General features: G+C 42.5%; 1 protein-coding gene across 4 annotated transcripts in view; it reads left to right on the top strand.

The window, feature by feature from the left end:
* Positions 1-862: 862 nt before the first annotated feature.
* R3HDM2 (R3H domain containing 2) overlaps positions 863-25,345 on the top strand; it is an 89,504-nt gene continuing 65,021 nt past the window's right edge. For 3 of the 4 annotated variants that reach the window (XM_077192581.1, XM_077192582.1, XM_077192578.1), the window contains exon 1: positions 863-986. The gene's annotated coding sequence lies outside the window, so the exon portion shown is untranslated. Of the gene's footprint in view, positions 987-18,412; positions 18,699-25,345 lie in introns of those variants that run through there. The other variant, XM_077192580.1, reaches the window with a different exon arrangement.

Below are 25,345 nucleotides of genomic sequence, written 5' to 3'. Positions count from 1 at the left end.
CCCGGGGACGGAGGATCCGGGGGGATCTGGGATCCTCGGTGATGTGAGATCCCTGGGGAGCTGTGGGATTCTGGGGGAATTTGGGATCCCCTGGGGAATTTGGGATCCCTGGTGATGGAGGATCCTGGGAACTGTAGAATCTCTGGTGATGTGGGACCCCCGGGGAAATGTGGGATTCCTTCGGAATTTGGGATACTGGGGGACAGAGGATCCTGCAGGATGTGGGATCCCTGGTAATGTGACACACCTGGAGAATTCGGGACCCCTGGTGAATTCGGGACCCCCGAGGAGATTTGGGACCCCGGGTGAATTTGGGACCCCAGGTGAATTCGGGATCCCCGAGGAGATTTGGGACCCCAGGTGAATTTGGGACCCCAGGTGAATTCGGGACCCCTGGTGAATTCGGGACCCCAGAGGAGATTTGGGACCCTGGGTGAATTTGGGACCCCTGGTGAATTCGGGACCCCAGAGGAGATTTGGGATCCCGGGTGAATTTGGGACCCCTGGTGAATTCGAGACCCCCGGGGTCGGAGGACCCCGGCCCATGCGGGATCCCCGAGGGGGCGGAGCCGAACTCCCACCGCACCTGCTGGGCGGAGCCTGCTCATAACCCCGCCCACGCCACGCCCATTTCCATAAAAGGCGCCCCCGCTCCCTCCGCGCCGCCAGGGGGCGCCCCACGCCCCTCCCGCGTAGCGTCCCTCTGGTTGCCACAGCAACGCGGGCGCAGCGGGCGCAGGATGATGACGCAGCGCGCACGGCGCGTTGACGCAGCGCGCACGCCGCGGGGGAGGGGCCGCCTCCTCTTTCCCTTTTTTTTTTTTCCCGTTTCTTTCCCGTTTTTCCCCGTTCCGGTCACCCTCCCCTCCCCCCCCTCCCCATCCCCATCCCGCCCCACCCCGCAGGGCTGGCCCAGGCCCGGCCCGGCCCGGGGTGGCGGCGGCGGCCCCGCGGCGCAGGGCCCGGCCCGGCGCGGCCCGGTCCCGGTAAGTGCGGCGGGGGCGGGGTGGGGGGAGCGGGGCTGGGGGTAACGTGGGGATCGCGGGGTACCGGGAACGGCGGGGACCCAACCGCGGGGTGACCGCTCCTTCCGCCGCGGGGGTGGTTCCCGGCCCGGGGCTGCTCCCGGGGATGGTTCCCGGGGATTGCTCCGGGGATGCTTCCCGGGGCTGTTCCCGGGGATGGTTCCCGGCCCGGGGCTGCCTCCCTCGGGGTCGCTCGCCGCGGGATTCGGCTCCTGCCCCGCCGCTCTCGGGGGTCGGTTTCTGATCTCCTCTCTCGGAGAGCTCTCGGTGCCCGGTTCCCGTCCTGCCCTTCTCGGGGTCCGGCCCCGGTTCCCGCCCTGTCGCTCTCGAGGTCCGGTTCCCGTCCTGCGCCTCTCTGGGTCCGGCTCCCGTCCGGCCCCGGTTCCCGTCCTGCGCCTCTCTGGGTCCCGTTCTTGCTCTGCCCCTTTCGGGGTCCGGTCCCCGTCCTGCCGCTCTCGGGGTCTGGCTCCGTCCCATCTCCGGGTCCGGTTCGTTCTCTGCCTCTCTCGGGGTCCAGCCCCGGTTCCCGCCGTGCCCCTCTCGGTGCCCGCTCTCCGCTGCTCCCGGCGGTGCTCGGAGGCTCTCACGGAGCCGCTGCCCGGAGCACGTGGAGCCCGAGAGCCGCGGGCACCGGGGGCACGGGCGATGCTCTGGTGTCCTCATGCACAACGTGATGGCTCTGAAAGGCTTTTCCAGGGGGCGATTCCCCTTTTCCCTGGGGTGATTCCCCTTTTCCTGAGGCGATTCCCCTTTTTCCAGAGGTGATTCCCCTTTTCCCGTGGGTGATTCCCCTTTTCCAGGAGGCGATTCCCCTTTTCCCGTGGATGATTCCCCTTTTCCTGTGGATGATTCCCCTTTTCCCGTGGGCGATTCCCCTATTCCCGTGGGTAATTCCCATTTTCCCGTGGATGATTCCCCTTTTCCCAGGGGCGATTCCCCTTTTCCTGTGGATGATTCCCCTTTTCCCGAGGGTGATTCCCCTTTTCCCGAGGGTGATTCCCCTTTTCCCAGAGGTGATTCCCCTTTTCCCGTGGGTAATTCCCCTTTTCCCAGAGGTGATTCCCCTTTTCCCAGAGGTGATTCCCCTTTTCCCGGGGGTAATTCCCCTTTTCCCAAAGGTAATTCCCCTTTTCCCGGGAATTATTCCCAATCTGGGATCTCCCAGCAGCTGGGAAGGTGCTGGTTTAGAGTGCCCAGCTGGTTTAGTGCTGATGGGATCCATAAAAATATGATTTTTTTTTGTTTAAATCCTTTAAATCCTCCCAGGAATTCTGATTTTGTTACCTGCAAAATTTGGAATTTTGCAGGTACCAAAATTTGGGCTGAGCGTCAGAGTTGTTTCTGTCCCCTGGCAGGAGTTGATGGTAATTAAAATGTTAATTAAAGCATCCTTGGGTCTGTGAAATGTTCTGGTAAAAGTTTGTGCAGTTCTTTGGGGCTTTTTTCTTTAAATCCTCCTGAGGATTCTGGTTTTGGTACCTGCAGGAATTTGTGCTGAGGGTCAGAGCTGTTTCTCTGTCCCTGGTAGGAGGATTTAAAGGTGAGTTATGGTAATTAAAGTGTTAATTAAAGCATCCTTGGGTCTGTGAAATGTTCTGGTAGAAATTTGTGCAGTTTTTTGGGTTTTTTTCTTTAAATCCTCCTGAGGATTCTGGTTTTGGTACCTGGAATTTGTGCTGAGGGTCAGAGCTGTTTCTGTCCCTGGCAGGAGGTGCTGTAGATGAGTTATGGTAATTAAAGTGTTAATTAAAACATCCTTGGGTCTATTTGAAATGTTCTGGTAGAAATTTGTGCAGTTCTTTGGGGCTTTTTTTCTTTAAATCCTTTAAATCCTCCCAGGGATTCTGCTTTTGGTACCTGGAATTTGTGCTGAGGGTCAGAGATGTTTCTCTGTCCCTGGTAGGAGGATTTAAAGGTGAGTTCTTGGTAATTAAAGTGTTAATTTAAACATCTTTGGGTCTATTTGAAATGTTCTGGTAGAAATTTGTGCAGTTTTTGGTTTTTTTTTTCTTTAAATCCTTTAAATCCCCCTGAGGATTCTGGTTTTGGTACCTACAGGAATTTGTGCTGAGGGTCAGAGCTGTTTCTGTCCCTGGTAGGAGGATTTAAAGGTGAGTTCTTGGTAATTAAAGTGTTAATTAAAGCATCTTTGGGTCTGTTTTGAAATGTGCTGATAAAAATTTGTGCAGTTTTGGGGGTTTTTTTTGGTTTAAATCCTTTAAATCCTCCTGAGGATTCTGGTTTTGGTACCTGGAATTTGTGCTGAGGGTCAGAGCTGTTTCTGTCCCTGGCAGGAGGATTTATAGGTGAGTTATGGTAATTAAAGTGTTAATTAAAGCATCCTTGGGTCTGTGAAATATTCTGGTAGAAATTTGTGCTTTTTTTTTGGTTTTTTTTTTGTTTTTTTTTGGTTTAAATGCTTTAAATCCTCCCAGGGATTCTGGTTTTGGTACCTGGAATTTGGGCTGAGGGTCAGAGCTGTTTCTGTCCCCTGGCAGGAGGTGCTGTAGATGAGTTATGGTAATTAAAGTGTTAATTAAAGCATCCTTGGATCTATTTGAAATGTGCTGATAAAAATTTGTGCATTTTTAGTTTTTTTTTTTTTGGTTTAAATCCTTTAAATCCTCCTGAGGATTCTGGTTTTGGTACCTGCAGGAATTTGTGCTGAGGGTCAGATTTATTTCAGGAGTTCTTGGTAATTAAAGTGTTAATTAAAGCATCCTTGGGTCTTTTTGAAATGTGCTGATAAAAATTTGAGGGTTTTTTTTTGGTTTAAATCCTTTAAATCCTCCCAGGGATTCTGATTTTGGTGCCTGCAGGAATTTGGGCTGAGGGTCAGAGTTGTTTCTGTCCCTGGTAGGACGATTTAAAGGTGAGTTATGGTAATTAAAGTGTTAATTAAAGCATCCTTGAGTCTGTGAAATGTGCTGGTAGAAGTTTGTGCAGTTTTTTGGGTTTTTTTTCTTTAAATCCTCCTGAGGATTCTGGTTTTGGTACCTGGAATTTGTGCTGAGGGTCAGAGTTGTTTCTGTCCCTGGCAGGAGGTGCTGTAGGTGAGTTGATGGTAATTAAAGTGTTAATTAAAGCATCCTTGGGTCTGTGAAATGTTCTGGTAGAAATTTGTGGAGATTTTTAAAATTTTTTTTTGGTTTAAATCCTTTAAATCCTCCTGAGGATTCTGGTTTTGGTACCTACAGGAATTTGTGCTGAGGGTCAGAGCTGTTTCTGTCCCTGGCAGGAGTTGATGGTAATTAAAGTGTTAATTAAAGCATCCTTGGATCTATTTGAAATGTGCTGGTAAAAATTTGAGGTTTTTTTTTTTTTGTTTAAATGCTTTAAATCCTCCTGGGGATTCTGATTTTGGTACCTGCAGGAATTTGGGTTGAGGGTCAGAGTTGTTTCTGTCCCTGGTAGGAGTTGATGGTAATTAAAGTGTTAATTAAAGCATCATTGGGTCTGTTTGAAATGTTCTGGTAGAAATTTGTGTTTTTTTTGTTTAAATGCTTTAAATCCTCCTGAGGATTCTGGTTTTGGTACCTGGAATTTGGGCTGAGGGTCAGAGCTGTTTCTGTCCCCTGGCAGGAGGTGCTGTAGATGAGTTATGTTAATTAAAGTGTTAATTAAAGCATCTTTGGGTCTGTGAACTGTTCTGGTAGAAATTTGTGCAGATTTTAAAATTTTTTTTTGGTTTAAATCCTTTAAATCCTCCTGAGGATTCTGATTTTGGTACCTGCAGGAATTTGTGCTGAGGGTCAGAGCTGTTTCTCTGTCCCTGGTAGGAGTTGATGGTAATTAAAGTGTTAATTAAAGCATCTTTGGGTCTATTTGAAATGTTCTGCTGGAAGTTTGTGCAGTTTTTGGGGTTTTTTTTCTTTAAATCCTCCCAGGGATTCTGGTTTTGGTACCTGGAATTTGTGCTGAGGGTCAGAGCTGTTTCTCTGTCCCTGGTAGGAGGATTTAAACGTGAGTTCTTGGTAATTAAAGTGTTAATTAAAGCATCCTTGGGTCTACTTGAAATGTGCTGATAAAAATTTGTGCATTTTTTGGGTTTTTTTTTTTTTGGTTTAAATGCTTTAAATCCTCCTGAGGATTCTGGTTTTGGTACCTGCAGGAATTTGTGCTGAGGGTCAGAGTTGTTTCAGGAGTTCTTGGTAATTAAAGTGTTAATTAAAGCATCCTCAGGTCTGTTTGAAATGTGCTGGTGGAACTTTGTGCTTCTGAGCTTCTGCTGGGGCTGTGAGAAGAAAACATCACCAAAATCCTTGGTGCTCCTTCCTGAACAATTTAATTTAAATTAATTTAAAATTTCTGCCTTCCACTTGAGTTTCCTGGCTCAAATCTGAGCTCCACCTCCCTTCCTCTTATTTTAAAATAATTTAAAATTCCTGCCCTTCCATTTAAGTTTCCTGGCTCAAACCTGAGCTCCACCTCCCTCCCTCTTAATTTAAATTAATTTAAAATTTCTGCCCTCCACTTGAATTTCCTGGCTCAAACCTGGGCTCCACCTCCCTTCCTCTTATTTTAAAATAATTTAAAATTTCTGCCTTCCATTTGAGTTTCCCAAAAAACAAAAGGTCCAGAGTGGGAATTTTGGGAATCTGTGGAGTGAGGATTTGGGGTTCTGCTGAATGCTGGGGAGTGCTGAGTCTCACAGGAATTTTTTAATTTTAAAGAGGAGTTGGGAGGAATTGCAGCTCCCTGGAGGTGTCCAGGGCCAGGTTGGAGCAGGGATGGTGAAATTGGAATTTTAAAATCCCTCCCAACCCAAATTATTGCAGAATTCCCTGGTTAGAGGGACTGACCTGGATGGGAAGGAGCTGCTGTTTTCTTTTTTTGGGGGAATTTCTGATTGTAGGAAATGAATTTTAGAGAATTCTCCAATTCTCCAAACCTGTGTACAAACCTTGAGATAAAAAATGCTAATTTAGAAATGCCATGGAATAAAATAATGTTGAAATAAGAATAAGCAGAGGGGTTGGAAGGAATTGAAGATCCCTGGAGGTGTCCAAGGCCAGGTTGGAGCAGGGATGGTGAAATTGGAATTTTAAAATCCCTCCCAACCCAAATTATTGCAGAATTCCCTGGTTAGAGGGGCATGAGGAATTCACATGGATGGCTGTTTTCTTTTTTTGGGTGAATTTCTGAATGTGGGAAATGAATTTTAGAGAATTCTCCAGTTCTCCAAACCTGTGTACAAACCTTGAGATAAAAAATGCTGATTTAGAAATGCCATGGAATAAAATAATGTTGAAATAGGAATAAGCAGAGAAGTTGGAAGGAATTGAAGATCCCTGGAATTGTCCAGTGTTGGACAGAGCTTGGAGCAGGGATGGTGGAACTTTAACTTTTAAAACTTGAAGTTTGGAGCTTTAAAGTTTGGAGCTTTAAAATCCCTCCCAACCCAAATTATTGCAGAATTCCCTGGTTAGAGGGACTGACCTGGATGGGGAGGAGCTGCTGTTTTCTTTTTTTGGGTGAATTTCTGATTGTAGGAAATGAATTTGTAGAGAATTTTCCAGTTCTCCAAACCTGTGTACAAACCTTGAGATAAAAAATGCTGATTTAGAAATGCCATGGAATAAAATAATGTTGAAATAAGAATAAGGAGTTGGAAGGAATTGAAGATCCCTGGAAGTGTCCAAGGCCAGGTTGGAGCAGGGATGGTGAAATTGGAATTTTAAAATCCTTTCCAACCCAAATTATTGCAGAATTCCCTGATCAGAGGGACTGACCTGGATGGGGAGGAGCTGCTGTTTTCTTTTTTTGGGTGAATTTCTGATTGTAGGAAATGAATTTTAGAGAATTTCTCCAGTTCTCCAAACCTGTGTACAAACCTTGAGATAAAAAATGCTGATTTAGAAATGCCATGGAATAAAATAATGTTGAAATAAGAATAAGGAGTTGGAAGGAATTGAAGATCCCTGGAGGTGTCCAAGGCCAGGTTGGAGCAGGGATGGTGGAACTGGATGAGTTTTAATTTCCTCCCAACCCAAATTATTGCAGAATTCCCTGGTTAGAGGGGCTTGAGGAATTCACATGGATGGCTGTTTTCTTTTTTTTCTGGATGAATTTCTGAATGTGGGAAATGAATTTTAGAGAATTTCTCCAATTCTCCAAAGCTGTGTACAAACCTTGAGATAAAAAATGCTGATTTAGAAATGCCATGGAATAAAATAATGTTGAAATAAGAATAAGGAGAGGGGTTGGAGGGAATTGAAGATCCCTGGAATTGTCCAGTGTTGGACAGAACTTGGAGCAGGGATGGTGGAACTTTAAACTTTAAAACTTGAAGTTTGGAGCTTTAAAGTTTGGAGCTTTAAAGTTTGGAATTTTAAAATCCCTCCCAACCCAAATTATTGCAGAATTCCCTGATCAGAGGGACTGACCTGGATGGGAAGGAGCTGCTGTTTTCTGTTTTTGGGGGAATTTCCAAATGAATTTTAGAGAATTTTTCCAATTCTCCAAACCTGTGTACAAACCTTGAGATAAAAAATGCTGATTTAGAAATGCCATGGAATAAAATAATGTTGAAATAAAAATAAGAAGAGGAGTTGGAAGGAATTGAAGATCCCTGGAAGTGTCCAAGGCCAGGTTGGAGCAGGGATGGTGAAATTGGAATTTTAAAATCCCTCCCAGCCCAACCCATTGCAGGATTCCCTGATCAGAGGGACTGACCTGGATGAGGAATAAATTGAATTTGCTGCTTTTTCTCTTTTATTTTGGATGAATTCCTGAGTTAGGAGCAGGGAGAGCACCCAGGGCCAGCCCCTCCCTCCAGCTGTGACACCGGATCCCCCTGGTTCCCCTTGCAGCACTGCTGCCACTTGTGCTGCTAAATTTAATTTACTGCTATTCCAAACCCCTGGTTTTATGGGGGGAAAGTGCCTAAATCACTGCTCCCAGCCTCGTTATTTAATCTGAATTAAAACCCAGATTAATTGGGATAAATTGATTGGCTTTGAATTATTTGCTCCTATTCCAAAACCCTGATTTTAGAGAGGGGGAAGTGCCTAAATCACCCCTTGGAGGTGCCTAAACCACTGTTCCCAGCCTCATTGTCTCATTTAATAGAAATTAAACATTAAACCAGGTTAATTGGGATAAATTGATTGGGTTTGAATGATTTGCTGCCATTTGTGTTGCTAAATTTAATTTACTGCTATTCCAAACCCCTGATTTTAGAGGGGAGAAAGTGCCTAAACCACTGCTCCCAGCCTCGTTATTTAATCTGAATTAAAACCCAGATTAATTGGAATAAATTGATTGGGTTTGAATGATTTGCTGCCACTTGTGCTGCTAAATTTAATTTACTGCCATTCCAAACCCCTGATTTTATGGGGGAGAAAGTGCCCAAATCACCCCTTGGAGGTGTCTAAACCACTGCTCCCAGCCTCGTTATTTAATCTGAATTAAAACCCAGATTAATTGGGATAAATTGATTGGGTTTGAATTGTTTGCTGCTATTCCAAACCCCTGATTTTAGAGAGGGGGAAGTGCCTAAATCACCCCTTGGAGGTGCCTAAACCACTGCTCCCAGCCTCATTATCCCATTTAATATAAATTAAACCAGATTAATTGGAATAAATTGATTGGGTTTGAATGATTTGCTGCCATTTGTGCTGCTAAATTTAATTTACTGCTATTCCAAACCTCTGGTTTTAGAGGGGAGAAGGTGCCTAAACCACTGCTCCCAGCCTCGTTATTTAATCTGAATTAAAACCCAGATTAATTGGAATAAATTGATTGGCTTTGAATTATTTGCTCCTATTCCAAAACCCTGATTTAATGGAGGGAAGGTGCCTAAATCACTCCTTGGAGGTGCCTAAACCACTGCTCCCAGCCTCATTGTCTCATTTAATATAAATTAAACCAGATTAATTGAAATAAATTGATTGGGTTTGAATTATTTGCTCCTATTCCAAAACCCTGATTTTAGAGAGGGGGAAGTGCCTAAATCACTGCTCCCAGCCTCATTATTTAATCTGAATTAAAACCCAGATTAATTGGAATAAATTGATTTGGTTTGAATTATTTGCTGCTATTCCAAACCCTGATTTTAGAGAGGGGGAAAGTGCCCAAATCACCCCTTGGAGGTGCCTAAACCACTGCTCCCAGCCTCAATATCTCATTTAATCTGAATTAAAACCCAGATTAATTGGAATAAATTGATTGGGTTTGAATTATTTGCTGCTATTCCCCCTGATTTTAAGGGGGGAAGGTGCCCAAATCACCCCTTGGAGGTGCCTAAACCACTGTTCCCAGCCCCAGCCTCGTTATCTCATTTAATATAAATTAAAACCCAGATTAATTGGGATAAATTGATTTGGTTTGAATGATTTGCAAGGAGGAGGTGCCTGCCCCAGGGCCACCACAGAGGGATCAGTGGCCAAACTTTCCGAGCAGATTTAGGAGCTCTCCTCCCACCTCAGTCACTCACTGAGTTATTCCCAAATAATTCGCAGCAGGGAACACAGCTTGGCACCTTGAAGACTTTTTAAAGTCATTTTTTTTTGTTTTTTTTTTGGCTAAATAGAAACTGAATTAACTGATCTTGCCAATATTTAGGGCTGCTGGTGCTTCCCCTGCGTTCCTGTGCCAAGGTTGCTTTTCCTTGCATTAAACTCTTCCCAAATATCCATTTCTGGCTGGATCCAAAGGCTCCAGCAGAGCTTGAAAGCCAAATTCCGATGTTTTAAACCTGTTGGGATGACCCTGAGCCTCTCACCATGGCTGCAGGGGAATATCCCAAGGGAATAAAAGTGGGAAATGTTGGAAGGAAACAAAAGTGTGGGACAAGGTGGATTCAGCTCCTGCTTTGGTCTGAATATTTTAATTTTATTTTTGTTTTAAAGGATGGATTTTGGATTTTTTTTTTGTTGGTAAAAACTTAAAAAGGTCAGAGAGCTCCAGGAGTGGATCTGGAGGAGGAGAGGGGAGGGTGGGAAGGGCTGGAGCAGCAGGAAAAGGGTCTGGGGAATTCTGAGGGAGATGTGGGGGCTCAGGGGGGGGAAAAGGGGGGGAAAAAGAAGGGGAAGGGGAAGGAAAAGGAAAAAGGGGAAGGGGAAAAAGAAAGAGAAGAAGAAGGGGAAGGAAAAAGGGAAAGAGGAAGGGGCAGGAAAAAGGGAAAGGGGATGAGGAAGGAAAGGGAAAAAGGAGAGGAAGGGGAAAGGGAATGGAGAGGGAGAAGAGAAGGGGAAAGGAGAAGAGAAAGGGAAGGGAAGAAGAGGAAGGGAGAAAAGAAGGGGAAGAAGGCAAAGAAGAAGGGGAAAGAAAAAGGGGAAGAGGAAGGAAAAGGGAAAGGAAAAAGAAGAAGAGGAAGGGGGAAAAGAAGGGGAAGAAGTGGAAGAGAAGGGGAAAGGGAAAGGAAAAAGGGGAAGGGGAAGAAGAAGGTGAAGGAGAAGAAAAAAGGGAAGGGGAAGGAAAAGGAAAGAAGGGAAAGAGGGAGGGGCAGGAAAGAAGGGAAGGGGATGAGGAAGGAAAAGGAAAAAGGGAAAATGGAAGAAGAGGAATGGGGAATGGGGAAGGAGAAGAGAAGGGGAAAGGAAAAGGGAAAGGGAAGAGGAAGGGGAAAGGAAATGGGGAAGGGGAAAGAGAAAGGGGAGAAGAAGGAGAAGGGAAAGAAGGAAGGGAGGAAGAAGGGGAAGGGAAATAGGAAGGGGAAGAAGGGGAAAGAGAGGGGAAGGGGAAGAAGAAGGGGAAGAGGAAGAGGAAGAAAAAGGAAAAAGAAGAAGAGGAAGGGAGGGAAGAAGGTGAAGAGAAGGGGAAAGGAGAAGGGGAAGGGAAAGGAAAAAGGGGAAGGGGAAGAAGAAGGTGAAGGAGAAGAAAAAGGGGAAGGAAAAGGAAAAAAGGGAAAGAGGGAGGGGCAGGAAAAAGGGAAAGGGGATGAGGAAAGAAAGGGAAAAAGAAGAAGGGGAAGAGGAATGGGAATGGGGAAGGAGAAGAGAAGGGGAAAGGGAAGAGGAAGGGGAAAGGAAATGGGGAAGGGGAAAGAAAGGAAAGAAGAAGGAGAAGGGAAAGAAGGAAGAAGACAGGGAGGGGGAAGGGGAAGAAGAAGGGGAAAGAAAAAGGGGAAGGGGAAGGAAAAGGAAAAAGAAGAAGAGGAAGGGGGGAAAGAAGGAGAAGAAGGCGAAGAGAAGGGGAAAGGGAAGAGGAAGGGGAAAGAGAAAGGGAAGAAGAAGGAGAAGGGAAAGAAGAAAAGGAAGAAGAAAGGGAGGAAGAAGGGGAATGGAAATAGGAAGGGGAAGAAGAAGGGGAAAGAAAAAGGGGAAGAGGAAGGAAAAGGAGAAAGAAGAAGAGGAAGGGGGAAAGAAGGGGAAGAAGTGGAAGAGAAGGGGAAAGGAAATGGGGAAGGGGAAAGAGAAAGGGAAGAAGAAGGAGAAGGGAAAGAAGAAAGGGAGGAAGAAGGGGAATGGAAATAGGAAGGGGAAGAAGAAGGGGAAAGAGGGGAAGGGGAAGAAGAAGGGGAAAGAGGGGAAGGGGAAGAAGAAGGGGAAAGAGGGGAAGGGGAAGAAGAAGGGGAAAGAAAAAGGGGAAGGAAAAGGAAAAAGAAGAGGAGGAAGGGAGAAAAGAAGGGGAAGAAGGCGAAGAAAAGGGGAAAGAAAAAGGGGAAGAGGAAGGAAAAGGAAAAAGAAGAAAAGGAAGGGAGAAAAGAAGGGGAAGAAGGTGAAGAGAAGGGGAAAGGGAAAGAGAAAGGAAAAAGGGGAAGGGGAAGAAGAAGGAGAAAGGAAAGGGAAGAAGAAGGGAGGGGAAGGGGAAGAAGAAGTGGAAGGGAAAGGAGAAGGGGAAGGAAAAAGGGAAAGGGGAAGAGGAAGGAACAGGAAGAAGAGAAAGGGGAAGAAGAGGAGGCAGAAGAAGAAGGAGAAAGGAGAAGAAAGACAAAGGGGAAAGGGAGTGGGGAAGGGGAAGAAGAAAGAGGAAGGGGAAAGGGAGTGGGAAGAAGAAGAGGAAGATGAAGATGAAGAAGGGGCTCCATCCCTGCCCAGGCACGGGCAGTCCCTGGGGCCCTCGGGGCCGTGGATCCGGAGCTCCGGGTCCGTCCCCAGGAGCAGCCGGGGCTGAGTCAGCGCTGCTGCTGCTCCTCCTCCTTCCCCAGAAATTCACAATTTCGGCTTCGGCCGAGCGTGGGCAGGCCCGGCCCACTCGGCACAGCAGCTCCCTGGGAGTTGTTGTTTTTTTGTGTTTTTTTTTTAATGAAGTTTTTCAATTTTTTATTTTCTTGGAGGAATTAATTTCTCCCGAGATGAGTTTAGACACAAAATTCGCTTTGTTCGGGAAGGTGTCATCCCCGAATTGACCTTTCTTAGGGAGGCTTCAGGCAGGGAATTCCATGGGGAAATGGGATTTTTGTGCTTCCCGCTCCCCAATGTTCAAAGGGATCAGGAGCTTTGAGCCCAATCCTGTTGGGATTTGACCCCAAAATGGCAAAATTTGGGTTTTTTCTCCTCCAGGTTGGCTTCAGACAGGGAATGGAATTGGTGGCACTGCCTGGATGGACCTGAACCCCTCACAAACCTTCCCAGAACAGGGAAAAATCCCAAATTCCCACTGGGACGTGACTGGGAGAGAGCAACTCCCTTTTAGCAGGGAATTGTGGGATGCCAGGACTCCAAAAATTCCAATTTTGGCTTGGGAGGAACCTTAAAGCTCAGCTCAGTAGTGGCAATTTCCCCTCTCACAAATCCTTGGGAAACCAGGATTTATTTTAATGTTTGTTGGGAAAACCCAAAAATATTTATGGAAAACCTCTAAGTCTGGAGTTAGTAGGCTTTTAATTTTATTTTTCTTTATTAAAACTCACTCTGTATTTTCTATACAATTTAACTTTTCCTTATACAAACTCACTCTGTATTTTCTTATTAATGGCAATTTCCCATCTCAGGGAAACCAGGATTTATTTTCGTGTTTTTTGGGAAAACTCAACAATAATTATGGAAAACCTGTAAGTCTGGAGTCAGTAGGTTTTTAATTTTATTTTTCTTTATTAAAACTCACTCTGTATTTCCTTATTAGTGGCAATTTCCCCTCTCACAAATCCTTGGCAAACCAGGATTTATTTTCGTGTTTGTTGGGAAAACCCAAAAATATTTATGGAAAACCTCTAAATCTAGAGTGATTAGGTTATTAATTACCTGCATGGAATATAATTTTATTTTTCCTTATAAAAACTCAGTCTTTATTTTCTTATTAATGGCAATTTTCCCTCTCACAAATCCTTTGCAAACCAGGATTTATTTTCGTGTTTGTTGGGAAAACTCAACAATAATTGTGGAAAACCTCTCAATCTGGAGTTATTATTATTATAATATTTCTAATTACCTTCACGTGATACAATTTTATTTTCTTTATAAAAACTCACTCTGTATTTTCGTATTAATGGCAATTTCCCATCTCAGGGAAACCAGGATTTATTTTCGTGTTTGTTGGGAAAACTCAAAAATAATTGTGGAAAACCTCTAAGTCTGGAGTTAGTAGGTTTTTAATTTTATTTTTCCTTATTAAAACTCACTCTGTATTTTCTATACAATTTAACTTTTCCTTATACAAACTCACTCTGTATTTCCTTATTAATGGCAATTTCCCATCTCAGGGAAACCAGGATTTATTTTCATGTTTGTTGGGAAAACTCAACAATAATTGTGGAAAACCTCTAAGTCTGGAGTTATTACGTTTTTAATTACCTGCACGTGATAAAATTTTATTTTCTTTATAAAAATTCACTCTGTATTTTCTTATTAGTGGCAATTTCCCCTCTCACAAGTCCTTGGGAAACCAGGATTTATTTTTGTGTTTTTTGGGAAAACCCAAAAATATTTATGGAAAACCTCTAAGTCTGGAGTCAGTAGGTTTTTAATTTTATTTTTCTTTATAAAAACTCACTCTGTATTTTCTTATTAATGGCAATTTCCCCTCTCACAAGTCCTTGGCAAACCAGGATTTATTTTTGTGTTTGTTGGGAAAACCCAAAAATATTTATGGAAAACCTCTAAATCTAGAGTGATTAGGTTATTAATTACCTGCATGGAATATAATTTTATTTTTCCTTATAAAAACTCAGTCTTTATTTTCTTATTAATGGCAATTTTCCCTCTCACAAATCCTTTGCAAACCAGGATTTATTTTCGTGTTTGTTGGGAAAACTCAACAATAATTGTGGAAAACCTTTAAGTCTGGAGTTAGTAGGTTTTTAATTTTATTTTTCTTTATTAAAAATCACTCTGTATTTTCTATACAATTTAACTTTTCCTTATACAAACTCACTCTGTATTTCCTTATTAATGGCAATTTCCCCTCTCACAAGTCCTTGGCAAACCAGGATTTTTTTTGTGTTTGTTGGGAAAACTCAACAATAATTGTGGAAAACCTCTAAGTCTGGAGTTATTACGTTTTTAATTACCTGCATGTGATAAAATTTTATTTTCTTTATAAAAATTCACTCTGTATTTTCTTAGTAGTGGCAATTTCCCCTCTCACAAGTCCTTGGGAAACCAGGATTTATTTTTGTGGTTTTGGGAAAACCCAAAAATATTTATGGAAAACCTCAAAGTCTGGAGTTAGTAGGTTTTTAATTTTATTTTTCTTTATTAAAACTCACTCTGTATTTTCTATACAAATTTATATTTCTTTATAAAACTCACTCTATTTTCTTATTAATGGCAATTTCCCATCTCAGAAATCCTTGGCAAATCAAGATTTATTTTAATGTTTGTTGGGAAAACTCAAATATTATTATGGAAAACCTCTAAGTCTAGAGTGATTAGGTTATTAATTACCTGCATGGAATATAATTTTATTTTTCCTTATAAAAACTCACTCTCTATTTTCTTATTAGTGGCAATTTCCCCTCTCACAAGTCCTTGGCAAACCAGGATTTTTTTTTGTGTTTGTTGGGAAAACTCAACAATAATTGTGGAAAACCTCTCAATCTGGAGTTATTATTATTATAATATTTCTAATTACCTTCACGTGATACAATTTTATTTTCTTTATAAAAACTCACTCTGTATTTTCTTATTAATGGCAATTTCCCATCTCAGGGAAACCAGGATTTATTTTCGTGTTTGTTGGGAAAACTCAACAATAACTGTGGAAAACCTCTAAGTCTGGAGTTAGTAGGTTTTTAATTTTATTTTTCCTTATAAAAACTCACTCTGTATTTTCTCATTAATGGCAATTTCCCCTCTCACAAGTCTCTGGGAAGCCAGAATTGCTGCTCACGAGGAAGCAGAGAAAAATCTGTAAAATCTGTGTTTTTCTGGAGCTATTTTTGATGCTGAGAGAGGAGGGGAGAGCTCAACCATCTGCCAAAATATTCCTGCAAAACCTGGAAATTCCATTTATTTCCTTCAGTGGCAAACTGGGATAAAGGGGCTGTAGACTACAATATATTAAATATACTATCATAGAGTCTATGATATATTAAATATACTATGATAGAGTCAGACTATGGTATATTAAATATACTATAGAGTCTATGATATATTAAATATACTATGATAGAGTCAGACTATGGTATATTAAATATACTATAGAGTCTATGATATATTAAATATACTATGATAGAGTCAGACTATGATATATTAGATATAATTTAGGGACTATGATATATTAAATATGCTATCATAGGGTCAGATATTGAGGGGCTGGGTGGTTTCTGATATTCGTGCCCTGGACCCCGTGGCAGGGAGGAATGATGGATCTGACTCCATGTGTTTAGAAAGTTAATTTAATACTTTATAATACTATCATTTATTAAAAATACTATACTAAAGAATACAGAAAGGATACTTACAGAATGGGATAAAGCTAATAATGAAAACTCCTGACTCTTTCCAGAGTCACATTTCAGTTTTTATTTTATAATACTATATTATCTTGAATATTATAATTATATTATAATTACCTTATATATAATATATAATATATAAAAATATATAATATATAATATATAATATATAATATATAATATATAATATATAATATATAATATATAATATATATTAAGTATATTATAATTATAACTATTATAATATAGTATATTTTATAATACTATATTATAATATTATATTATATTAAAGAATGCTGTACTCTACTATACTAAAGGATACAGAAAGGATACTTACAGAATGTGAAAAGCTAATAATGAATGATAATGAATGATAATGAATGTCCTACCTGGGCACACCTGAGCCACAGCCCCAGCTGCTCTCTGCAGCCCTCCAGCACACAAATCTCTTAAATACTCTGATAATATTAAATACTCTGATAGTTTTATATCTCTGATAGTTTTATATCTCTGATAATGTTATTATCTCTTAAATACAGCAAGGCTGTGGAATGAGATGGACCCAAACCATTCCATGGACCCAAACCTTTCACCTTTCAAGCCCTCTCATGTCCCACCTGAGCACACCTGAGCCCAGCCCCAGCTGTTCTCTGCTGCCCTCCAGCACTTCTGGGTTCACAAATCTCCTAAATACTCCTAGTATTATATCTCTGATAGTTTTATATCTCTTAAATACAGCAAGGAGGTAGAATGAGATGGACCCAAACCATTCCATGGTTCCATTTTCAGATCCTTTCTTTCACCTTCCTCCCCTTTCAAGCCCTCATGTCTCACCTGGACACACCTGAGCCCCAGCCCCAGCTGTTCTCTGCTGCCCTCCAGCACTTCTGCCTACAAAAATCTCTTAAATAGCCTGATAGTATTAAATCTCTGATAGTATTAGATCTCTGATAGTTTTATATCTCTTAAATACTGCAAGGGGGTGCAGTGAGATGAGTTTAAGGTCCCTTCCCACCCAAACCATTCCATGGTTCCATTTTCAGATCCTTTCTTCACCTTCACCTGAGCCCAGCCCCAGCTGTTCTCTGCTGTCCTCAGCACTTCTGCGTACCCAAATCTCTTAAAAACTCATATTATTATATCTCTGATAGTTTTATATCTCTAAAATACAGCAAGGGGGTGGAATGAGATGGACCCAAACCATTCCATGGACCCAAACCTTTCACCTTTCAAGCCCTCTCATGTCCCACCTGGGCACACCTGAGCCCAGCCCCAGCTGTTCTCTGCTGCCCTCCAGCACTTCTGGGTTCACAAATTTCTTAAATACTCATATTATTATATCTCTGGTGGTATTATATCTCTTAAATACAGCAAGGGGGTGGAATGAGATGAGTTTAAGGTTCCTTCCCACCCAAACCATTCCATGGTTCCATTTTCAGATCCTTTCTTTCACCTTTCAAGCCCTCATGTCCCACCTGGGCACACCTGAGCCCAGCCCCAGCTGTTCTCTGCTGCCCTCCAGCACTTCTGCCTACAAAAATCTCTTAAATAGCCTGATAGTATTAAATCTCTGATAGTATTAAATCTCTGATAGTTTTATATCTCTGATAGTTTTATATCTCTTAAATACAGCAAGGGGGTGGAATGAGATGAGTTTAAGGTCCCTTCCCACCCAAACCATTCCATGGTTCCATTTTCAGATCCTTTCTTCACCTTCACCTGAGCCCAGCCCCAGCTGTTCTCTGCTGTCCTCCAGCACTTCTGGGTACACAAATCTCCTAAATACTCATATTATTATATCTCTGATAGTTTTATATCTCTTAAATACAGCAAGGGGGTGGAATGAGATGGACCCAAACCATTCCATGGACCCAAACCTTTCACCTTTCAAGCCCTCTCATGTCCCACCTGAGCCCCAGCCCCAGCTGTTCTCTGCTGCCCTCCAGCACTTCTGCCTACAAAAATCTCTTAAATAGCCTGATAGTATTAAATCTCTGATAGATTAAATATCTGATAGTATTAAATCTCTGATAGTTTTATATCTCTGATAGTTTTATATCTCTAAAATACAGGAAGGAGGTGGAATGAGATGAGTTTAAGGTCCCTTCCCACCCAAACCATTCCATGATTCCACCTTCCTCCCCTTTCAAGCCCTCATGTCCCACCTGAGCCCCAGCCCCAGCTGTTCTCTGCTGCCCTGCAGCACTTCTGCCTACAAAAATCTCTTAAATAGCCTGATAGTATTAAATCTCTGATAGTTTAATATCTCTGATAGATTAAATCTCTGATAGTTTTATATCTCTGGTAGTTTTATATCTCTTAAATATAGCAAGGGGGTGCAATGAGATGGACCCAAACCATTCCACGGTTCCATTTTCAGATCCTTTCTTTCACCTTTCAAGCCCTCATGTCCCACCTGGGCACACCTGAGCCCGGCCCTCCAGCACCCAAATCTCCTCAAGGCTCTGCCCTGGCTGCAGGAGCTCTGGGCACCCAGCAGGAGCCTCAATCCCTGCCCGTGTTTCTCCAGGGCTCTGCTGGGGCACGGATGCTGCGTCTTTAACGGCGGCTCCGGCTGCGCGGAGGCAGCTCCATTGAAGATTTGCAGGAGAGCAGGAGGGGGTGTGTGGATGTGGTTATTGGCAGAGCTGTGCTGACATCCCCGGGAGCTGCTGAGCTGCTTGTCAGAGCCCCCAGCAGCAGCAGAAATCGTCAGGTTTTTGGGGTTTTTTTGGGGGTTATTTTTTTGGGGTTTTTTATTCGGGAGAGCTGGCGGGGGCTTCCCGGGAGCCAGATTATCCTGGCAGAATTCCTCTGGAACTGCTCGTGGCCATGGAGTCTCCACTGAAATCAGCAAACAGCTGACGTGCTCAGAGTGCAGAACCAGCAGGGTGAGTTGATTTTTAGAATGAGGTTTTAATTATTCGAGAGGGGAAAAAAAAATAAATTAAAAAAAAAAAATTGCTCAGACTTTTCTTTTCCCTCCCCTCCCCGGCGCGAAACGCAGGCGTAAATGTGGGTGAATATTTCAGCGTCCCCCCTCTCCCCTTGGTAAATGCCAGGATTTCTGCTGCTGTTAATTGAAAATGGAGCTGGGCTCAATAAAAACGTGGCTCTGAGGGGCTTGGGAGGGTGAGGGTGAGCTCTGCTCTCGTTCCTTTTGTGATTCTGCTGGGGATTCACCTCCGGAGCCAGAGAGAGGGAATCCCCTGTGCTCTGCCGTGTCATTGAGGAGTTCCCCTGACGGCATCATGGAATCTCCTTGTGCTGGCTCCTGGGGAGTTCCCCCTCGTTCTGCAGGCACAAAACCTTCCCCAGCTTTTCTGCTGGGCTGGTTTTTTTCGTGGATTTATGTGTTTGGAGCCGCTCCGTCGATGGGGAATGTTGGTTACCGGCTTGGCCTCGTGCCATGTGACGTTTTTGGGGTGGCTTATGCAATTTGGTTGTTCTGGAGGATGCTGCTTGTGTTCACTGATACATTAACCTCATTTTGAAATGAATTTGAGTTCGTTTAAACCCCTCACTGAGCTGATTTTAGTGGAATAGTGAGCTTGGATTGACTTTTCCCCCCTCCTCACACACGTCCATCGCCCAGTTTTGCCTAGAAGAAGTTCTGCTCTCTTCACATTTAGTGCTGGCAACTGGTTTTTGTTAGGATTGAGGTGTGATTATTGTACTTTGGGATTTGGGATCTCTACCTGCTCCTCAGACTCCACACTCCATCCCAACTTCTGCTGCCAGCCAACAAATAAAATTCATATTTTTTTTTCCCTTTGAATCATCATTTCCCCATTTTTTTCCTACGTTCAAATCCATTTCTGGGTCTCACCTGGAGAACACCCAGAGTCTGCCATGGGATGAGAGAGGAGGGATCCAGACACCCTTCCTGCCTCGTCCCTTCCTTCTCTGGAGCTTTTCTGGGAGCTGCTGAGCAAACTTTGGGGATTTGCTTTGCCAGCTGGGGAAGGGGAGGGAATTCCTGATTCCCTCATCCAGATTTTCAACGCTGCTGCTCCTGCCTGCCACAGGCTGAGCACAGCAGCAGCTGCCAGCAGGAGAAGGCTTTTCCTTGTTTTTCTGGCTGGTTTTCCATGTTTTCCTGGCTGGTTTTCCATGTTTTCCTGGTTGGTTTTCCTGCTTGGTTTTCCATTTTTTTCCTGGTTGGTTTTCCATGTTCTCCTGGTTGGTTTTCCACATTGGTTTTCCATGTTTTCCTGCTTGGTTTTCCTTGTTTTCCTGCTTGGTTTTCCATGTTTTCCTGGTTGGTTTTCCTACTTGGTTTTCCATTTTTTTCCTGCTTGGTTTTCCATATTCTCCTGATTGGTTTTCCTGGTTGGTTTTCTATTTTTTCCTGGTAGGTTTTCCATGTTTTCCTGGTAGGTTTTCCACATTGGTTTTCCATGTTTTCCTGGTTGGTTTTCCTGGTTGGTTTTCTATTTTTTCCTGGTAGGTTTTCCTGCTTGGTTTTCCAGGTTTTCCTTCTTGGTTTCCCACATTGGTTTTCCACATTGGTTTTCCATGTTTTCCTGGTTGATTTTCCTGCTTGGTTTTACATTGTTTTCTGCTTGGTTTTCCATGTTTCCCTGCTTGGTTTTCCACATTTTCCTGCTTAGTTTCCCACATTTCCCTGCTTGGTTTTTCATGTTTCTCTGCTTAGTTTCCCACATTTTCCTGCTTAGTTTCCCACATTTTCCTGCTTAGTTTCCCACGTTTTCCTGCTTAGTTTCCCACATTTTCCTGCTTAGTTTCCCACATTTTCCTGCTTGGTTTTTCATGTTTCTCTGCTTAGTTTTCCATGTTTCCCTGCTTAGTTTCCCTGCTTGGTTTTCCACGTTTTCCTGCTTAGTTTCCCACATTTCCCTGCTTGGTTTTCCATGTTTCCCTGCTTGGTTTTCCTGCTTAGTTTCCCACATTTCCCTGCTTAGTTTCCCACATTTCCCTGCTTAGTTTCCCACATTTCCCTACTTGTCACCTCCATTGCAGCTGCCTCATTAGGGGCTGGGCCCAGGAGGCAGAAATTCCCCTCGAGTTTCTCTACCCAAACCCAGCAGCAATTCCCAGGGATTCCCCCGCAAGGGTTAACAGAGCTCCCTGCTCGGTGCTGTCCTTTTGCATCCTGGCACCGTGGAAAGGAGGTGGATAATTCCTTGCTTTTCAGGAAACCCCTGTGGTGGACAGCCCTCATGAATTGTTGCTGGGAAACTGCTTTGACGTCAGGGAGCCCTTCCCTGCTCTGGGGATGGAGACAGGAATAGCTCGAGCTGAGGAGGGTGGGAAATGCTGGGAAACGGAGCTGGGAGCTCTGACAGGGAATTCTCTGCCAAAATTCTGCCCAGGAAGCCTCAGGAACTGTCCACGAAGCTTTGGTGCTGCACTGGCAGCGTTGCCTGTGTTCTCCAGAGCTGGGGCATTGAGCATCCTTCACTTTTTGTCTCTTTTGGGGGTGAATTTTTTGCTGTTGAATTTGGGTTTTTTGCTGTTGAGTTTGGGCTTTTTTGCTGCTGAATTTGGCTTTTTTTCCTCCCCCAGATTTTGGAAAGGAGGGATGAGAAGGTTTTAAAGCAGCTCCTAAAAGTCAAAGGCAAAAGGAGCAGCAGGATCAGAGTTTGCTTCCTTTTGAACATCAATAATTTCACATTTCCTACATTTCACATAATTTCACATTTCCTACAAGAGGGAAGAGCAGAGAGAGAGTGGCCCTCGCTGCTGAGAGCTCCAGGCTTGGAAAACATGAAATTAAAGCAGTTTAATCCCATTTTTCTTGGGGAACTGTTCCTTAGGCCTCTTTAACTCCTGAGCTGTTTGTGCAGTTGGTTCCTTCCTCCCAATGTTCACCTGTCAGTGTCTGGGATCATCCTTCACTTTTTGTCTCTTTTTGGGTTGGGTTTTTTTGCTGCTGAGTTTGGGTTTTTTCCCTGATCCAGATTTTGTAAAGGAAGGGTGAGAAGGTTTTAAAGCAGCTCCCACAAATGAAAGGCAAAAGGAGCAGCAGGATCAGAGTTTGCTTCCTTTTGAACATCAATAATTTCACTTTTCCTATGAGAGGGAAGAGCAGAGAGAGAGTGGCCCTCACTGCTCAGAGCTCCAGGCTTGGAAAACATGAAATTAAAACAGTTTAATCCAAATTTTCTTAGGGAACTGTTCCTTGGGCCTGTTTAACTCCTGGGCTGTTTATACAGTTGATTATTTTCTCACAAAATTAACCTGTCAGTGTCTGGGATCCTCCTTCCCTTTTTGTCTCTTTTGGGGTTGGGTTTTTTTGCTGTTGAATTTGGGTTTTTCCCTCCCCCAGATTTTGGAAAGGAGGGATGAGAAGGTTTTAAAGCAGCTCCCAAAAGTCAAAGGCAAAAGGAGCAGCAGGATCAGTTTCCTTCCTTTTGAACATCAATAATTTCACTTTTCCTATGAGAGGGAAGAGCAGGGCTGAGAGTGGCCCTCGCTGCTGAGAGCTCCAGGCTTGGAAAACATGAAATTAAAGCAGTTTAATCCAAATTTTCTTAGGGCAGTGCTCCTTGGGCCTGTTTAACTCCTGGGCTGTTTATGCAGTTGATTATTTTCTCCCAGTGTTCATCTGTCAGTGTCTGGGATCATCCTTCACTTTTTGTCTCTTTTGGGGTTGAATTTTTTGCTGTTGAGTTTGGGTATTTTTGCTGTTGAATTTGGGCTTTTTTGCTGTTGAATTTGGGTATTTTTCCTCCCCCAGATTTTGGAAAGGAAGGGTGAGAAGGTTTTAAAGCAACTCCCACAGCAGGATCAGAGTTTGCTTCCTTTTGAACATCAATAATTTCATTTTTCCTATGAGAGGGAAGAGCAGAGAGAGAGTGGCCCTTGCTGCTGAGAGCTCCAGGCTTGGAAAACATGAAATTAAAGCAGTTTAATCCAAATTTTCTTAGGGCAGTGCTCCTTGGGCCTGTTTAACTCCTGGGCTGTTTGTGCAGTTCATTATTTTCTTCCAATGTTCACCTGTCAGTGTCTGGGATCATCCTTCACTTTTTGTCTCTTTTGGGGTTGAATTTTTTGCTGTTGAGTTTGGGCTTTTTTGCTGTTGAGTTTGGGTATTTTTGCTGTTGAATTTGGGTTTTTTCCACCCCCAGATTTTGGAAAGGAAGGGTGAGAAGGTTTTAAAGCAGCTCCCACATCAGGATCAGAGTTTCCTTCCTTTTGAACATCAATAATTTCACTTTTCCTACAAGAGGGAAGAGCAGAGAGAGAGTGGCCCTTGCTGCTGAGAGCTCCAGGCTTGGAAAACATGAAATTAAAGCAGTTTAATCCAAATTTTCTTAGGGCAGTGCTCCTTGGGCCTGTTTAACTCCTGGGCTGTTTGTGCAGTTCATTATTTTCTTCCAATGTTCACCTGTCAGTGTCTGGGATCATCCTTCACTTTTTGTCTCTTTTGGGGTTGAATTTTTTGCTGTTGAATTTGGGATTTTCTGCTGTTGAATTTGGTTTTTTTCCCTCCCCCAGATTTTGGAAAGGAGGGATGAGAAGGTTTTAAAGCAGCTCCCACAAATGAAAGGCAAAAGGAGCAGCAGGATCAGAGTTTCCTTCCTTTTGAACATCAATAATTTCACATTTCCTACATTTCACATAATTTCACATTTCCTACGAGAGGGAAGAGCAGGACTGAGAGTGGCCCTCGCTGCTGAGAGCTCCAGGCTTGGAAAACATGGAATTAAAGCAGTTTAATCCCATTTTTCTTAGGGAACTGTTCCTTAGGCCTCTTTAACTCCTTCAACTGTTTATACAGTTGATTATTTTCTCACAAAATTAACCTGTCAGTGTCTGGGAGATGTGGCACAGGAATTCTGTATTTCCTTTTCCACACATGGAAATTCAATTTAAACCAAGTTTTCCCATCCAGGTCAGAGGATTTAAGAGGTTTTTGTGCCCAGAAGTGCTGGAGCTGTGGCTCAGGTGACCTGAAAATGGAATTATGGAATGGTTTGGGTGGGAAGGGAACTGAAAACTCCTCTCATTGCTCATTATCTCTAAAAAATATAAAATTATCTCTAAAAAATATAAAATTATCTCTATAAAATAGAAAATAGAAAATATTTGTATAAAATATAAAAATTTATATTAAATATAAAATATTTAGAGAAAATATAAAATTTATATAATATATTTTATATTTCTATAAAATATTTAAAAAATTGTATAAAATAGAAAATATTTCTATAAAATCTAAGAATCTATACACAATATAAAGAAAATATTAAAATTATATAAAATATAAAAAGATCTCTATAAATATAAAATTATCTCTATAAAATATAAAAATAGTTGTATAAAATATAAAAATACTTCTATAAAATACGAAATTATTTATATCAAATATCTGTATAGAAATAGAAACATTATTCTATAAATTATATAATGTATAATATTTATATAGAATGTAAAATGTAAATTATATAATATATAAATTATATAATATATATAATATATATTATTTATATAGAATGTAGAATTATTTTTATGAAATATAAAATTATTTTGATGAAATATAAAATTATTTTTATGAAATATAAAATTATTTTGATGAAATATAAAATTATTTTTATGAACTATAAAATTATTTTAATGAAATATAAACATAAAACTTTTATCCACCTCTATGTGATTCCTGGGTATCCCATGGAAATTATTTTGGCAGCCCAGGTCACACTCCTGGGACAAAGTGAGAACAAGCTGACCCCTCTCCTGAGTTTAGTGATGGAGGGAGTACCAAAAAACCGGAATATTTTATTCCTCACTGAATCATGTTTACTTTGAGGTGTTTTCCACAAGGAAACCTCCTGATTCTCCACAGTTCCCTTCGACTCACCTGCATTTCCTGCCTGCAGGTTGATAAAAGCTTTTTAATTCTCTTTATTGGAGCCCAACCCTTCCATCTGCATCAGCATTGGAGAATTTGATGTCATGAGGGGGTGGAAATGAGGATTTCAAGCAGTGACTCAGCACAGGCAGTGCAGGCACCTCCAACCTCCTGGGGGGAAGTTATTTTTTGTTGGGTTTTTTTTTTTTTCTGTTGAATTTGGGTTTTTTTCCTCCCTCACATTTTGGGAAATGAGGGGTGAGGAGGTTCTTGCTGAGGCTAAAATGAAATTAAAGGAGCTGTGAGGGAGGGAGGAATTATTGAATGAATTCCTTCTGTTTTTGACAATAAGCAGAGAATTCTGGAGAGGTGGCTTTGAGGGTGGAGTTGATGAATTTTGGGTTTTTTTTGGGGTTTTTGGGGTGTTTGTCCTGGATGGAGCCATTCCAGGCCCTTCTTATCCCACTAAAAACTCCTTCCTGTGCAATTCCCACATGAGGGAAGAGAATCTTGACTCCATGTTTCAGAAGGATGATTTATTATTTTATTATATATGACATTAACAATTCTATACTAAAAGAAATAGAGAAATTATACAGACAGAAGGGTGGAATCTTGCTGGGTTTTATTTTTTTTTCTGTTGAATTTGGGTTTTTTTCCTCCCTCTACATTTTGGGAAATGAGGGGTGAGGAGGTTCTTGCTGAGGCTAAAATGAAATT

The sequence above is a fragment of the Agelaius phoeniceus genome, chromosome 35 (assembly GCF_051311805.1).
Source record: "Agelaius phoeniceus isolate bAgePho1 chromosome 35, bAgePho1.hap1, whole genome shotgun sequence".
Classification (NCBI taxonomy): Eukaryota; Metazoa; Chordata; class Aves; order Passeriformes; family Icteridae; genus Agelaius; species Agelaius phoeniceus.
The sequence above is the reverse complement of the archived record's forward strand: the minus strand, read 5'-3'. Positions and strand labels throughout refer to the sequence as shown.